This window comes from Rhinolophus sinicus, linkage group LG02, assembly GCF_036562045.2.
Source record: "Rhinolophus sinicus isolate RSC01 linkage group LG02, ASM3656204v1, whole genome shotgun sequence".
NCBI classification, from domain to species: domain Eukaryota; kingdom Metazoa; phylum Chordata; class Mammalia; order Chiroptera; family Rhinolophidae; genus Rhinolophus; species Rhinolophus sinicus.
Window position 1 is genome coordinate 46,849,273 of NC_133752.1, and position 17,653 is coordinate 46,866,925.

The 17,653-nt window shown below is 35.5% G+C and overlaps 1 protein-coding gene across 18 annotated transcripts in view; it reads left to right on the forward strand.

The window, feature by feature from the left end:
- MAPK10 (mitogen-activated protein kinase 10) overlaps positions 1-17,653 on the forward strand; it is a 287,949-nt gene that overhangs the window by 39,485 nt on the left and 230,811 nt on the right. The gene's annotated exons all lie outside the window — the stretch shown is intronic.

Sequence of the window (17,653 nt, forward strand, 5' to 3'; positions counted from 1 at the left end):
AAAGCTATACAAAGATATTCACCCAATGTAATTTATAATTTCAAAAATTACAAACAGCCATTTGGAAGCAAAGAGCCCCACTTGTCTCCTATCATACTTGGGGCAGAGACTCTGTACTATGGGGTCAATTTCTGCAAAGGGGGAGGCAGCACTTGGCATTGTTTGGTGAGGAGACGTAGTCATTGTCTTTTAAAGTTACACTGGCTTACCACAAGATTAAAAAATTGTTATTCTTGGTGGCAGTGTTGGGGATGGAGGGCCTCAAACTCCAAGCAGGAATTACCCCGAAGGTGTGCCGTAATGTAGTTTCAGTGCAATTTAAAAAATTTATGCAGGCATGGTGGAAATAATTGAGAATGATAAGAAAGGTAGAGATTTACCTTGGATCATCTATAAAACTAATGAATAATAAGAAGAGCCTCTGATTTCCCATTCATAATTTTTATCTGCTTAATATTATTTTATCTTTTAAGCTTTTTAATTAGTGTTGAGCTATTTTTGTTGATCTCAGTACATTTATACTATTCAAGCAATATAAATGTGTTATACTTGTTGTTAGCATGTTAGAAGAGATTTTTTTTTTAATTTCTTTTTCTGAGATTTCATTGTTAGTATATAGGAATGCAATGGACTTTTGTACATTGATTTTGTAGCCGGCAACTTCACTGTATTCGTTTATTGTTTCTAATAGCTTTTTGGTGGAGTCTTTAGGGTTTTCTATATAAGAAAGCATCATGTCATCTGCAAAAAGTGATAATTTAACTTCTTCATTCCCAGTTTGGATGCCTTTTATTTCTTTCTCTTGCCTGATTGCTCTGGTGAGGACTTCCAACACTACATTGAAAAGCAGAGGTGATAAGGGACAGCCCTGTCGTGTTCCTGAACGTAGAGCAAAGGGCTTCAGTTTTTCACCGTTAATTATTTGTCATATATGGCCTTTATTATGTTAAGGTACTTTCCTTCTATAGCTATTTTATTAAGTGTTTTAATCATAAATGGATGTTGTATCTTGTCAAATGCTTTTTCTGCATCTATTGATATAATCATATAATTTTTGTCCTTTATTTTGTTTATGTGATGTATCACATTGATGGATTTGCATATGTTGAACCATCCTTGTGCCCCGGGGATGAGCTCCACTTGGTTGTTAGGTATAATCTTTTTAATGCATTGTTGTATTCAATTTGCTAGAATTTTGTTTAGGATTTTTGCATCTGTATTCATCAGAGATACTGATCTCTAATTTTCTTTCTTTGTGTTATCCTTACCAGGTTTTGGTATCAAGAGATTTGTTTTTGAGGACAATAATGTGCAATGTCATGATTTTGTGTGTGTGTGTGTGTGTGTGTGTGTGTGTGTGTTTAACTGAAACCTATGTAATCCTATAGCGCTTGGAAATTTGGCTTCTGCATACTTTGTGTTTCTGGGCCTCTTTCTGACCTTGGGCTCTCACAGGAAACCTGTTTTAACAGCCCATCTTAAAAGTAATGTTCTGACCTGTGCCACAGTAGGAGATATGGAGTAAATAATTAAAGCTGCCTTCATGAAAAGCATTCCACAGCAGGAAAGAAATCTTTCTAGAGGAGAAAAACCACTAAAGCACACAGTGAGAAATTAGGAAAAAAATAACAACTAAGAGCAAGCCATCATAAATAGTGCCTCAAGGAAAAGAATGATATTTTAAAAAACAGGATTTAAGCTTTGGAAGGTGAAAACATTTCAGTGGGTTTCTAGGCTGCCAGCAATTTTAGAATCAACTTTCCCCTTGACATTATATACTGATACTTTTACAAATATCGGTGTTATATTTGTGTTGCTCATAAGGAAGTTACTGATGGAGGAGCTTATGTACTATGTACATCGATCAGAACACTTCCCACTTTATCAAGTTACTGAGTCTTATATTACTTGTCATATACATGGATGATCCATATATAAGAAACTTATCCTCTGTGCTTTTGAATACAAACCAAAATGGGAGGTATGATGAATTTGCTGAGTGTGTTACTAACACACCCTAACAGTTCCAGGCAGAGTGGTGCACTCACAGACTTTAATGTACACGGTCTGGCAAGCATCATTGCTCGCTTCGGTTCCATGTAGCGAGCACTAAGTATGTTCCAGGCACTGCTCGAATCTCGTCACATGTTTTAACTGCTAGGTTTTTCTTAACAGTTCAAGGAAGAAGGTTATGGCATGGTGACTGAGGAAGAGAGAGGTTAGTCACTTGTCCAAGGTCACACACTTGGAAGGTACTGGGATTTGAACCGAGACCAGTTGTCTCTGGAGCCAGTTTTAACCACGACACAGGAATTCCAGGTAATGGCCCAGGGGTTGATTTTATGTTTACATCAGGATGGCCGGGAGCATCTGTCATGAGATTGTCCTGCAGACTGTTGAGTGCAGGTGGCAGGTGACTGAAGGCAGTGTGGCCCTTGGTCTTTAACTTATTACACTGATGCAGTATATGAATATAGATTCATTATGGGATCTGCGTGCCAGAGTCCATCTGCTCTCTGTGTCCCTGAACGCATGCCTGCGGCAGCATGGAGGTGGGCAGTGAATAGCATCAGTGGGGAATATGTGACTGCATTTGAGTCTCAGTTATTTTTCATTTTAGTTACAGAGTATGAAGTAAAGTTTTTAAGTAAGGAAGCAAGTTATAAAATAAATAATAAAAAATTGAAATAGAGGCTAGATCCCAGGGCCAACAAAGAATACTTTCTTGTAAGACTGAATTTGAAAAGATTCCTTTTTTTTTTTCACTTTAATGTGAGGATTGTAGGGATTTTTTTTTTTTTTTCCAATTTGGTAAGTGGAAGAAATTTCAATGCCCACAGTTTTCAGCTATTGCTGCTGCTGCTGCTGCTGCAGATAGCAGTACTTAAATAGCACCTACCTATGTGCCAGGCACAGTTCTAAGGGCTTTGCATGCATATGTTAAGTCATTCATCACCATATTGAATATTTTCAGTACTATGAAATAAAGTTCATGGAATAAAATTTAAACATCTGAATAGATAGCTTTAGTAACTCCTTCAGTTAAATGCCAGTATACTAGCAAAATTAACAGAAAAAGTAGGTGGTTTTACACTTTTTAAATGACATGTTTTCTTTCTAATCCTGGATAGCTTAGAAAATCTTCTTTCTCTTTGGTCAGCAGAGCAGCTGCATTATCTCCCCCCACCCCCCCCGTCTATTTCAAACTAAGCTAAAAGCCCAAAGATTCATTAGTTAAGTAGCTTGTGGATATTATTCTTAGACAGATGCATCTAAATAGACTATTTATAATTTAAATCATACCATGAGATACATTCTCACTTGAGAAAACGGGGATGGCCTACATAAATTCATGGGACAGTAGAAGCATAGAGCAATTATATCACCATGTCCTCTTACAGGTTTATTTTTTCCCTTTTTTTCTTTTCTCTCTATAATCTTCAAGTCAAGATAGCAATTCAGCAAAGAAAAAAGATTGTCTTCATTTTAAGCTCTATGCAGAAATATAGGATAATAATGTCAAATATTCATCTTTTTGGAAGAAATGCAATGGTAAAGCCAATCTATTTTTGTATTAGATAAGAAACTCATTTTTATATATTTCCCCACCTGGAAGTTTAAAGTATTAAAACGAATATCCAAAGACCACAAACAGATGAGCCCTGGACCTATTCTCTATTTTCAAATGCCTATTTAACCTCCAATCTGAAATTCACCATGTTCAACAACCATTTTCTTTTCCCAAAATCATTTGGTTTCTTTTTTGTACTTTCCTATCGATATTAATTATATCATCATTTCCCTAATATGCTAGGATCAGAATGTGAATCATTTTTAAGAGGTTTTTCTTCCCCAACCATTACATTTACCTGTTGGTACATTCTATAGTTTCTACCTGGAAAATGACTCTTGCCTCTATAATTCCACTGTTAGAGCTCCAGTTCAGGACTCATTTATTCATTGAGTTTTTTTCTTGACTAGGATAATGGCTACTTGCTGGTGCCCTATCTCTCTTCTCTAATTCATCTGATGCAGGAGTCTCAGGACTACTACTTAAAATCTTTCATTATTCCCTCTTGCCTCAGAATTATCTACACACCTCTCAGCCAGGAATTCAAGGACTTTGCAGTATAGCATCATTCTATTATTTAACTTTCCCCATTTGTCACAAGTTTATCTTCCAACCAAACTAGACTCCACACCATTTTCTGAATGTGAGTCACATATTTCTGTTTCCTGTTTTTGCACTCTTTTTGAGCTATTTCTTTTCTCTGGGACAACCTCGCTTTCCATCTCTACCTTTTGAAATCATATTTGTGTAGGTCTGTGTAGGTCTATGTCATATCCAACTCTTCCTCCTTATCTCAACCTAAAGCACTCCCTTCTCTCTGTGACTCTTCATAGCCCTCTGTACTTCTCTTAAAGTTCCTTGTATTATAATCAATGTTACATTTTCTAACAATATTCCAATTCCCTAGTCCCCCCACCCATGCACGTGTGTAAGAGTTCCTTGTAAAAAATATTAGGCCAGTTGAATGGAACTGGAATTCTATCGCTCTATGTGGCTCTTGGTTCCACATCGGAAGGGTTCAAAGATTTTCCCTTAGCATATTAAAAACATAGTCTGAAAGTTTGTGCAGCATAAACCCTCTATTACAAGGTAAGCTATGAAGGGATATGTTTATTTTTTAATTAACCTGAATGGGTCTTTTCTGGAAATTTAGCCCAATTTATGCCATTGTAAATCAGCTAAAGAATTTTTTTTCCTAGTAGATGACATTAATTATGTTTCATTTTTACTTCTGGCCAGCCCTGTGATACATGATTTATAATTTCAATGACTGCACAGATTTAAAAGGTCATTAGACCCGTACTTGAATTATAGACTTTAAGCTTACTTAGACACTTAGAAAAATCTAGAATTCAAAGTAGGCTCTCCCCTCAACCCCAAAAGGCTACATATGCATCGAGAGTAATTATTACTGCAACTTAACTCATGGCCTTCATGACACTATTTTTATTCAATGAGTAAAGGCTATCACAGAAAATGCTAGAGTTGAACTTTTTTTTAATTATTAAAAAAAATTAAAAGTAAATAGCAAATACACGCCACAACTTCTGTTTGATTGTTCCCCTAAGAAAATTTATTTTTTGTCTTGAAATATTAAAGAAAATAATTCCAATCTATTATAGTATGTATTTTATTTTTCATAATGATTCTGGGCACATCATATTTGCAGTTTTAAAACCAAATGTAGTAGTGGCTTTGGGATTCCTAAATTGATGCAACTAGTTTGCTTATGGCCAGATTAGAAAGTAGTTTTGAGTGAATACATTAATACAGTGGTTCTCAAATATGTTTTGGGAATCCCTGGAAGTTCCTGAGGTCCTTGCAAGAAATCTGCATGGCTAAAAATCTTTTCATAATAATGCCAAGATACTATTTTTCCTTTCTTCCCCCTCATCCTTTTGTGAATGTACAGTAAAGTTTCCCAGAGGCTACATGTTATGTGATATCACAATAGATTGAATGCAAAAACATTTTAGAATCTAGCTGTTCTCTATTAAGCCAGATATTAAATAGATTTGCAGAAATATAAAACAGTGCCATTCTTCTCACTCATTTTTTGGAAAATATAGTTATTTTTATGAAATACATTATTTTTGTTAATATTAATGGGCTTATTATGGTTATTTGAACTAATAGATATTTAGAAAAATTCTTAACTTAAATTTCTAAAATGATGAATTTGATAGATCTAAAGATCATAAACCAAAGCTCTTTGAAGTCCTCAATTATTTTTAAAAAAGTCTGGAGAAAAGGTTTGATAATTGTTCGCTAGTGTATATAAAATAAATTCCCAATATTATCACACATATTATGTATTTTTGTGTGATAATTGTATCATCTTAAATTGTGACAATATTAGGCATGAAAATTGATTCCATTTCCTTGATTTTTTTTAAAAAACAATAATGAGTATTATAGAGACTCCTGCTTGTCTTAAAAAGAGTATGACGGTGCTGGTTTTGATTTTATTTTGATTTTTATCGAAACTTGAAATAAACAACAATAAAATCATATATCTGTTCTGCTTACCATCACATTTTAGAATTACCTTTTCTTTGATTCTTAACCATTTTGATGTCAATATATGACTATCATTTATTTATTGAAACGATTTTTGTTTCCTTATATGATGGAAACACAAGCTTTCTTGGGGGAGTGATCTTAAAACAACCCAATGATAATCGCTTGAGTTTTCCAGAGTCTGCATGACTTTTTCCTAGGTTAGCATTCATGGATGGAAATGTGGACAGAAATAGAGACATTTTTAAAGTTTTAGAAAACAAACAGGAGGAAATTAAATATTGGATTAAGAAATATTCCAAAACAAGCTATATGTAGAAAATGCAGATTTGAATAAATGAATTAAGAGTAAGGAAAAGCAAACATATTTTAGCTTGACACTTTTAAGCTTTAAAATCCTTTGTTGCCTTCCCCATGTTTTTGGACAAAGTCTAAACTCTTACACAGCATGTGAAAAGCCTTCACAATTTGACCCCCAAACCCCATTTCAGTGTAATCTTAACTGCATTAACATCTCTTTCCTCCCATAGCCTCATCATTAGTCATATCCAAGTACTTACTTTCCTATATCTCTGTTTTTAAATGTATTTTCCCCAAATCTGGAGTGCCTCTTTCCTCTGTCAGGAGAAATGGTTGAAGACTAGGAAATGGACTAAAGGAATTCCTAGAAATTATTTAGAGGACCTGCTGAGGGTTGTTGATTCTCTTGGGGTGTGCAGAGGTGACTACCTTTTTTATCGACTAAGACTATTTTATAACTGTAGTTGTAGAAGTTGTAGAAAACTGATAGTAATGCAAATAATTCTTATCCATAGCAATACGAATAATACCTGTCATAGCAATGCAAATGAATTTTGTCCAGTGCCGGATAGAAATCTCTATAAAGTCACACCATTTGGTACATGTTCATTTTATTTATGAATGACAGCAATGTTTTTAACTTTTTGAAAATTACTGCCATGTATAAAACTCCTATTTATTGTTTAAAATATAGTGAAAATCTTTCTTTTTCAATGGGACCTTTTTTATTTCCCTAAGCAAAATTAGTTTTTACCTCATAATGTTCCCATTGCATTATGGCCACTCTTAGTGTCTGTTCCCAGCACACACCACTCAAAGGTTGCTCTTCTCATCAGCATTTTTTTCCAAGCTAGAAACCTGTTTCCCTGAAAATAAGACCTAGATGGCCAATCAGCTCTAATGCATCTTTTGGAGCAAAAATTAATGTAAGACCCAGTATTAATCTAATTTTACTATGGTGCTTGCCAAATTGTGGTATATCTATCTATATTTCTGTTTTTTCCCACGACACTAGCTCTTCAAAAGCAGAAAAGATGTTTTACTTATCGTTGTATCCTTTCCTTTGTCAAGCATGTAACACATGACAGATAGATACTTGCTTGGTACGTGCTTTTTGCTGGATGAAAGTGGAAGTCACAGAAGAGGATAATGGGCATGCTTTAGCAATTGTTAATAAGGGCAATTTGGCTGCTCAGAGCGAAAAACAAAATAACTTTTTCACTTGTAGACTTTATGGGAAAATATCATTTAGCATGAAATTGAAAAATGTTAAGGAAGAAGCTTAATGAAGCTGGAATGACCTAGAAGAGACATGGATTAAGAGAGCGGAGACTTAGAGGCTTACACTATGGATTTTTTTCCCTGAATTGCTATAGTCAAGACATTTTTCTTTACATTATACATTTGTAAATTAGGAATAATAATTATTGTAATTACCAAAATAGAGGAACTCTCATAAGGGGATGTTTGTGTCAAAAATGGGAAGGAGGCAGCCTTACTGAGCTGATTTGGCTATGAGTGAGGATGAGAGAAATTTGTAGCTTTTTTACAACTTGAAATATACAGCTGTGGTTTGAAATAAAATTAAAAAGTGGCATAATGCCTTCCCCTGAATTTGGAAGGGTCTTTTTCTTCATGATTAGCATTACCCTCACATCCTTAACATTAAAATTTTTATTTTATTTATGCATTTTTAGGAACCAGTTTTTGGCAAAATAAGCATCGTAAGAATGAAGAGATAGACTGTGGTGTTTTTTTTTTTGGCAGGTATTTTGCATAATTAAATTTAATTGTGTTTGGATACCTTAAGATTAAGATAATTTTATAAATGTTTGGATACCTTTTCTGAAGCAAAGAGTAATTTTGAGTATTCATGTCATAAATAGGTCACTTACAAATAGTGGACTTAAAAATCAGCAGTAAATTCTGAATTTATGTCCTGGTAGGTGAGAGAACCCAAACTCTTTACTAACACAGCACTGCTGTTTCCATGACAACACAGACCAGTTTCTGTCAGCCCAGAGTCACTTTGCCTGTTGACTTCACCAGTGAACTCTGTGTGATGCTGCCAAATGTCTGGCTTCTGTGTTTCCTGTTCCAAGCAATTGTTTCTTATGTTGAATACTAATGACTCGTCTACAAAGGCTGTGGTTCATTTCCACTGAAGATGCGCCTGGGAGTCATATGTGGAATGGTAGTGAGCGTTTTGCCTGTAGTGAATTAAAAACTGTACATAATTGGATTGTACGTTCCCTAGCTAGCTATGCCAGTAGTTTATTAATAATGTTACCTTGCTATTATTAGGCAGCTGGGCCCAAATGAGAAATGACAGCATATCCATCATTATTGAGTCAAATGCTTTTTTAGGAAGGCTTGCTGACTTTGGCTGGCTAACACCATCATGTAAATCCAAATGATTGTGCACATGTATGCTAGCAGAAAAATTAATTTGCAACTGAAGTGTGTTTTTGCTGTTTAAAATGTTCATATATTGATTGCTCTGAAATGGAGAAAAAGCAGCTGCCTGAAATGCCAGTGAAATGGCTGAGTTTAAAATGGGGGGGGGAAAAAAAGAGCATTTGGATAGAGAAAAAAGCTAAGCAGCTTTTGCTCTTTAAAAATGAAGAGTTCTATGATTTTGAAGTTTGGTTATACGGTGGTTATCAGTGTAAAGAATTGGAATCCTGTTTGCCTGGGTCACCCTATCCATGAATCTGCAGACTAGACTCATCGTAGATATGCTTCTCTCTCTAGAGCATAAGTTCCTTGAGGGTAAACTGTTTTTAATATTGCGTTCCTGAGAGCCAGCACAGCTCCTGACACATAGTGAGTGCTCAGTAAATATTTAATGAATTAAATGGAACTCAGTGAATCCCTTGCAAGAAGTTTCTGGTATTTAAACCCATCAAATTTCCTGGAAGAAGCCATTAGACTCTTCCATCATTAAAGAGCATAATAGTCCCATGACCATGACATTCACTGCTAAGTATCTGATGTGGAGCTTCCATTGGCAGTTACTTATGTCTGTGGCCACTCCTAGTGTCTGTTCCCAGCAGACACCACTCAAAGTTTGCTCTTCTCATCAGCATTTTTTTCCCAGCGAGAACCCTGTTTCCCCGAAAATAAGACCTGGATGGCCAATCAGCTCTAATGCATCTTTTGGAGCAAAAATTAATGTAAGACCCGGTAATGTATTGTATTATATTATATTATATTATATTATATTATATTATATTAATTATATTGTATTGTATTATATTATATTATATTATATTATATTATATTATATTATATTTTACCAGGTCTTATATTATAGTAAAATAAGACTGGGTCTTATATTAATTTTTGCTCCAAAAGACGCATTAGAGCTGATTGTCTGGCTAAGTCTTATTTTCGGGGAAACATGGAAGATCCAATTAATCATAGCTTTTGGTGGCATCTGTTGCCATTTCTAACTATTAGATTGGCCACCCCTTCAACCTTGTCACAGCCAAAGTTGACAGTGGTTGTTTTAGGCAGGCACTTCTGGATGTCATTTCTCTCCTTATTCTAAATCCTGTCCCTGGTTCTCAACTGGGAACAATTTTGTCTTTCCCTGCTGCCCCCACCCGAATCTCAGCCCCTGGGACATTTGGCAGTATCAGGAGTCATTTTTGGTTGTCACAACTTGGCAAGGGGTGGGGTTGGATGGGTAGTGCTACTGGCATGTCGTAAGTAGAGGGTAAGGATGCTGCTAAACATCCTGCAATGCACAACACAGCCCTTGCAAGAAAGACTTACAGTGTTTCCCCAAAAGTAAGACCTAGCTGTACCATCAGCTCTAACACGTCTTTTGGAGCAAAAATTAACATAAGATCTGGTATCATATCATATCATATCATATCATATCATATCATATCATATCTCATATCATATATCATATCATGTCATATCATATCATACCCTGTCTTATGTTATATTAAAATAAGACCGGGTCTTATATTAATTTTTGCTCCAAAAGACGCATTAGAGCTGATGGTCCTGCTAGGTCTTATTTTCCAGGAAACACAGTATTTGGCACAAAATGTAAGTAGTGCCAAGGTTGAGAAATCCTGTTCTGGTGCTTTAAGCTCTTTCATGGGACTTGTTCAACACCCTTCAGAATTACACTCTATGCCCTCCTCTTCTTCTTCCACTCCCATCCTTAGACTTAGCTTGTTTTCTTATACTTTTAATATTTACTTTCTTTACCTCAGGAAGTTGTCATGGAGAGAGAGACTCTCACTCTTTGCTACCAATGTCTGAACTCAGGTACATAGTTATCTTGCTAGTAGCCACAAATTCCAGAGGGTAGAAAGACAGATATGCAAATTGAGTTACAGAAATAATTAGTCCTGACTATTCCATTAGTTTTAAGAGAAAAATATAAGGAAAACCCTGCAAATATATACTACAGGGAGTTTTGAAGTTGCTGTGTAAATAATAAATATTTTGTATTGTTCTAAACCTTTTTTCATTGTAGAGGGATTTGAAATTGTGTGTTTGTGTATTACATCAAATTCTGGAAAGCAAACGTGGTTCAACAATATTAATAATGTTATTCTTAGGATAGGCATTTTTTTTTTGTCTTTGAAACCCCCAAATTGATCTAAATGACATTATAGGCATTTTAAAAAAAGATCTAAATATTTGTATGCATGGATATGTGGTTCAAATTTTGGCTTCTAACATGAAAAAATTAGATAATTGTACACATTGGATAGACCTATGCAAAACTTTAAAAAGGGAATATTGATTGTTACTTGTTTAATGATTTCAGTGACACTTGAAGGGCGGGAAGCATTTCATCTTTAAAATTCTTTACAAATATTAACTAATTAATCTGTGTAATCCTCTTATATTTATAAATATATTATTATCTCTCCTGAAAGATTTCAACACTATTTACCATATAATATTCCAGTTTAGCAAATTCATGAACAGCGATTAAAGGTAGTGATTTTCCTCTCAAAAACTATAATTAAAGCCACTTCCCAGATGCTTTCTTTGTAAATTGCATAACAGTAATTTTAGTATTTGCTTTAGGAGATTAGTCTTGCTAGTTTAACAGAGGAAATTTTGGATTATAAGTTTTATTATTGGATAATAAAAGTACTGAGATAAAGCAATATTATATGAGTTAATATCTATATGTTGCCAAAATCATGTCTATAATCTCTTTTCCTTTTAGCTTTTATTTAAAATACTTTTATAAGTTCCCTTTCATGACTGTTCACATCTTTAGAATTGCAAAGTAAATGAGGTATTATTATTTTTACTTTTATTTTGAAAAACTAATTTCCTTATTTTAGTCTAATACCTATTTAAATTCATCTAAATTATAGACACATAGCAAGAAGGTCATATCTCACAAATATTCAAATAATTGGCAGGCCTTTCAGGTGTTTTTCTTTATAAATAGGATTTAGAGGTTACGTTAGCACCAACTATTAATATTAGCTTCATAGAGGGAAGAAAAAGCAGAATAATCTCTTTTTACTGTTTTACTTTTTCTATCGTCATTTCCCCAAGTTTAGTTCTCATCTTTCCTACCTCTTCTTTCCATTAAGAAAAACAGAGCGCTAAATCACAACCACTCTGCACGTCATCTGCTTTAAGTGTTTGTAAGTTGAGTACAAAGGAGAAGGAGAACAGGAGCAAAGGAGGAAGATGATGGGTGGTAAAATCTATCTTTGGGCGCGTCACTGAGAGTTCAGGAAGAAATATCCAGTTGGCTGCCTGAATTAATTCTTGTCATTCACTAATGGCCACAAAAAAAGGCTTCTCAGTAACCACGACTAGGTTACAATAGGCAACCAGTGTTTTCTAAGCATCTACTGTGTGCCTGGCACTGGGACACAGTGAGACACAGTCTCTGCCCTCATGGAGCTTTCAGGGCAAGAGACAGTAGAGCAGTTTTTAGTTCAAGCATTTGTGGATTCATGTCTGCAAAGTGTGACGGCATCATCAGGGAAAGGCTTTAGGTAGTTACAATAGCTCAGCACTGCAATCTTCCTGATGGCGAGAGGAGGGTCTTAGTGGTGGTTAATCTGACAGTGGCTTAGTTTATCTAAAAATTATAGAAAATTTAGACCTATGTACTCTTACCATTGAGTTTTATTCTTATATTTTAAAAAGTTTGCTTAGGGCCTTTTATATGGCATGATTTGGGCAGGAATTTAATAATTAATGTTGACACAGTCTTAACATGTCCACAAACACTTGGGAAACACCAACAGGAAAACAGGAAATGATAATCAAGTGTGATGAATATTATTAAGGGTGATCAGGAGTGATGTGGAGGGGTTTAGCAGGGACCTAGAGAAGAACTGACATCCAAACTGAGTCCTACAAAAAACATGGAGTTAACCAGATCCAATGAAATTATGGGACTAGCATTTGGGGCAGATGGAACAGCACAGACCAAGGCTTTGATACAAATGAGAACATAGAGAACCACATGTAGTCCAAGTGATTATGGGTGAAGGGTAGGAGATGTCAGCCATGAGTCTGGAGAGATAAGCAGGGGCCAGATCATGAAGGACCTTCTGTGTCATCTTAGGGAACTTACACTTGATACAGACAAAAAGAGGGAGGCTTTGAAAAGTTTATCAGAGGGACGCATCATTATAATATTTATGTTTTACATCTATCACTCTGGATGCAATGTAGGGAAAGAAATAGGGTAGAGGCAAGATTAGAGAAAGGAAATATGGTTAAGACAATGATAACATTGAATAATGTGTATGGAGTCAATTACAGGGACACAGTTGTCATCAGTAATCATTTTTATTATCAAATTATTTAAATGTGTAAAACATAAAACTCTATATAACATCTTTATACTTATAGTTTTCATATAACTACAAACCAAAAGATTTACAAATTAAATAGCAACCAAATTAAAGAATAATAAAATTCAAAGAACAGCATTAAATTAATATGATAAATGGTGTGGATAAATCAATCCCTGATACTAAGTATTAGGATACAAAGGTTTTTTCCATTTTTAAAAAAATTTTTGTGTTTTACGTGTGTACTTAATTCTTTCTGAGTTCGATGTACTCTCATTTGCGTCATCACTAGAGTTACTGGTTTTTTTTTCTTCTTCTTTTAGAAACAAATTAATTTTAAACGACCAATCTCTTATTTTGATGACTCCAAAATGTAATAGTGCATCACAAATATCGTATTGAAAAGGTAAAAGGACTGTTTAATAAAATATTATTCTCCACTGCACATTCTTGCTATTAACAAGCTCTCACAAATTGAAACACACAAATAAGGCATCTGTGCAAAACACTAGCTTACAACAAATATGTGGCGATGACCCAGCCCCAGTTCTTTTGTGTTCAGTATTTATGATACTGCCGTATGTGATGTGATGTCTTCAATGTCCCCCTTCTCCCTCCTCCCTTTTTATTTCTTTTGAACTACTGTGAAACTTGGGTTGGTACTGCAAACAGTGATGTCATTTAGCATTTTGCTGACTTAAATTAATCATTCAACATTCCCATTAGCTCCAGATAATTAAAGAACAGTATTTTAACACTGGTTGTTTTTTATGGTACAAAATCAAAGCCTCGGCTTATTGAATAACACAAAAAACTAAACACTTATTTTCTAAATGTCTCGTTGATTTACAAAGTATGTTCGTAATATAGTAGTTTTGTCTTTATAAGTGGTGAAAATTTCAATATGGATATAATGATGTCTGATTGCTTTAGTATAACTTTAGAAATAAACCTAACCCATTAATTCAACAGATATTTATTGAGAGCCCACCCTGTGCCAGGGACTAGGGATACAAGTTGGATAAGAAAGACAAAGCAGCTAATGAAAGCCACAGATGCTTATAATACTTTAAAGGTTAAATACCGTACTTTTATCAGTGGTGCTTAAAGTGTGGTACCCTGACCAGCAGCATCAGCAATACCCAGGAAATCATTAGAAATATAAATTCTAGGCCCCACTCCAGGTCTATGAATCAGAACCTCTGAGAGTGGAGCCCAGCAGTCTATGTTTAGGGGATTCTGATGCCCGCTCATGTTGGATAACTACTGCTTTGGCAGGCAGATAGATCTCCTCTAGTAAGGATATAAGAAGTCAAGTTTTTCTTAAGGCAGAGGTCCAATGAATAGAATTTACCAAAAAAAATGTTTGAAGGAATACTCAGAAATGCACATTCAGGGTCATCAAATGCCTGAGATATAAGATATTCTTATGATGACCTACTGCCATCAAAGAAAAAACGCTAGAAGAAACTACTAAAAATTCTAATTTTAATGGGAATTTGAAAGTGTTTTTCTTCTTTCTTGGAGTGGATTAGGTCCCTTGTCTTAATTAAGTCTATGGTGTGAGATTTCTTGTGTCATTTAAATAGCTTATAGGCAAAGGAAATTATATTTGTATTCCAGTTCTATGTTCACCAGTCAATACTGCTTTATAGTTTTTCTCCTTTATCTTCTAATAGGGAAATTCCTACTTGGCTCTATTTGGTTCTGTTTTATCAGAGGGGCGAAGCTTTCCTTCATGTCTCACCCTCACGAACAGTGTCACCTCTCTGTTCAGGGCTGCATCCAGTGTCGGGCTGCCCAGAGTTGGCTCCTTTTAGCTCCTTGGTGCTCCTTCAGATGGGAGGTCCTGTTCCTGCCTCCCACGTCTGAGGCCTCAGGCCTTCATTTTGTTAGTCACTGCTGCACTTTCTCCTCTCCTTCCCATAAATCCAGTCTTACCTAATTTTAGGAGCCTAAATTCTGCCGATTGTTTTAAATTGGGTTATCTCAAAGTTAACCCTTGAGGCAAGGATTTACATGCAGACTAGTTCATTTGGGAGGTGATCCCAGGAAACACAACTGGAAGAGTGGGGAAATGAGAGAGGGGAGGGAAAGAAGACACTAGATGGTGTGTTATCAACTCACTCACCAGATATACCAAAGGGTTCAGCCCTGCACAGGACATCTGGGAGGTAGAACAGATTTGGCTCACCTCAGACCTACCACAGTTGAGGAGTAAGGAAGCTGGGTATTTATCTCTGGACTCCTCATCCATCATTTGTTGAGAGCTGCTTCTGTGGTGTTGACTCTGCACTTCTGGCTTGTCCTGCTTGCTGGTTGAGCACTTTCCCAGAGAGAAAAATCCTCAGGCAGAGAGCTTCGGGTGTTCACAGTGAACAGCCGTCATAAGGTAGAGGTGAAAGCCAAGGCGGATGTAAGTGGGCTAGCAGTACTGTTACTAACACAAGACAGAAAATGTAAATTAGGCTCATTCTAAAGCAGAAATGTTCTGTGCTCTTCTTTCAACCTAGCAGACTAAATAGACCTGACCTAATAGATACAGGCTTATGCCAATCTTCTCCTTTCATAATAATTAGAGAATGTTCTCTAATTTTTCTCTCTCAAAAGTACAGTGAATACCTAATGCATTTGGAACTCACAAGAATGAATAATTCTGTACATTTGATATTTTCATACATCTGAAAGTTTAACCCTCTAAGTAATGACATTTTAGCAGTAATTTTTTTAATAGAGATATACTCACTGTTCTTATTCTTTTCGTAAATAGATTTTAGATTTTATTGAAAACTCAGTAATTTCATTTAATGTAGTGTGCTAAATCCATAGATGTAGTTATATTTGTAAATATGGAGAGAAGGAAATTTAGGATAGATGGTACCTTGGTAGCGGCTTTTGAAAACATCTCAGACCGATTTAGTTTTATGCATTTGTTCCTTTCCCATAAAAGGAGGAGTGTATGTGACAATCTGGGCAGAGAAATAATTGATATGAGATCACAAACCACCACAGCCTTCTCTGAACTGATGCTATGGCCCCTCCCCTCTACACAATCTCCTCTGCTGAAGCTGTTCCACCTTTTGGCTTGTCAGTACTGTTCAAAACACATCTATTATTTCTACACCACAAACATAGGTCATCCCAGGAATCTTCTCATTCACTTACACAAATGCTTTTTCCTCCCATGTTTTGTTGACAAAATGAAATGAAGATTACATTTCAACATTTTATTATTTTGTGCTAGAGTTGTGGGGGGAAGAATTACGTTTTTTACATAATCATTGAGATCAATATCGTATTATTGTTTCTTGGACATCACTCAGTTGCTCACGTTTCTACATGTTTCTCTTAACTTTTTATTAGAAATAAGATACTGGACACCATTTAAAAAAAGAATTATAACTTTAATAATTAGACAACTAGTGAAAACCTTGCCATGTTCCTGATTAATTTATGAGGATTAATTCCTTATAAATACACTTTAGAGTCAGCAGCACTGTAAAATCTGAGGAGTGAGTCTCTCTCTCCAGGGCTCAATTAGTGGAATAATACGCAGCTCTGCAAGGTGAGAGAAGAGCTCCAGGGTAACGGTCATCTTTCCTGAGGGAAGTGTGATGGCCTGAAGTTTTCTTTCACTATATGTACAAAAATTTATAAAGTTATGAAAAAAAATGTTATATGACTATCCATACACTTATTAACATTTCGGTCCCAAATACTTTATTTTATAGAAATTTGTAGCATTAGTCTTTGTGAAATGAATTCACTTTTCCTTCTCCTGCTTTAACCCAAGGGCATTTATTTCCTTGGAGTCCTCTTAGTGTGGAAGTTCTCAAGTCCTACTGCCGTATCAAATCGTCGAGGGGAGAGCTGGTACTTAGAAATGAATTATCTGAAAAACTAAAATTTTATGCTGAAATGTTATGATTTACATTTTTTTTATCTCAGCATCTAGCCTTCCAGTGCCATGTCTCAGTTTGAAATGCCAAAGTTAAATGCGTTTCTTAAAAAAAAAAATGCGTGTGTAGCTCAGTTGACCGTCTTTGCGGATATAAAACCTTGTACTTGTTCTGTAACCATTGGGCCAGCAATGGGATGTGCTTGGATGTTTTCACCAAGGAGCATTCATCAGAACATCATATAGCTGATCCAGTGTAGCCGATGTGATATGTAGTGTGGCTACCTAGAATTGGCTAATTCAGGACCCATAAAACATTTCAGCAGCTGCTTTTTTGAAGTACTGATTCCATACAGGTAGATTATAAACCCTGTTAGATTGAATTGTATAAGGGAAGAGGTGTTTCTTTTGCTTATTATATCCCAGTGCCTAATATGGTGCTGAGATGTCAATAAATATTCAGTGAACAAAGGACTGAAATCCCAGATGTTTTTCTGATGTTGGTTCTTGTCATGCACAGCTGAAGTCTGACCCAGTTCTCCAAGTGTCTGG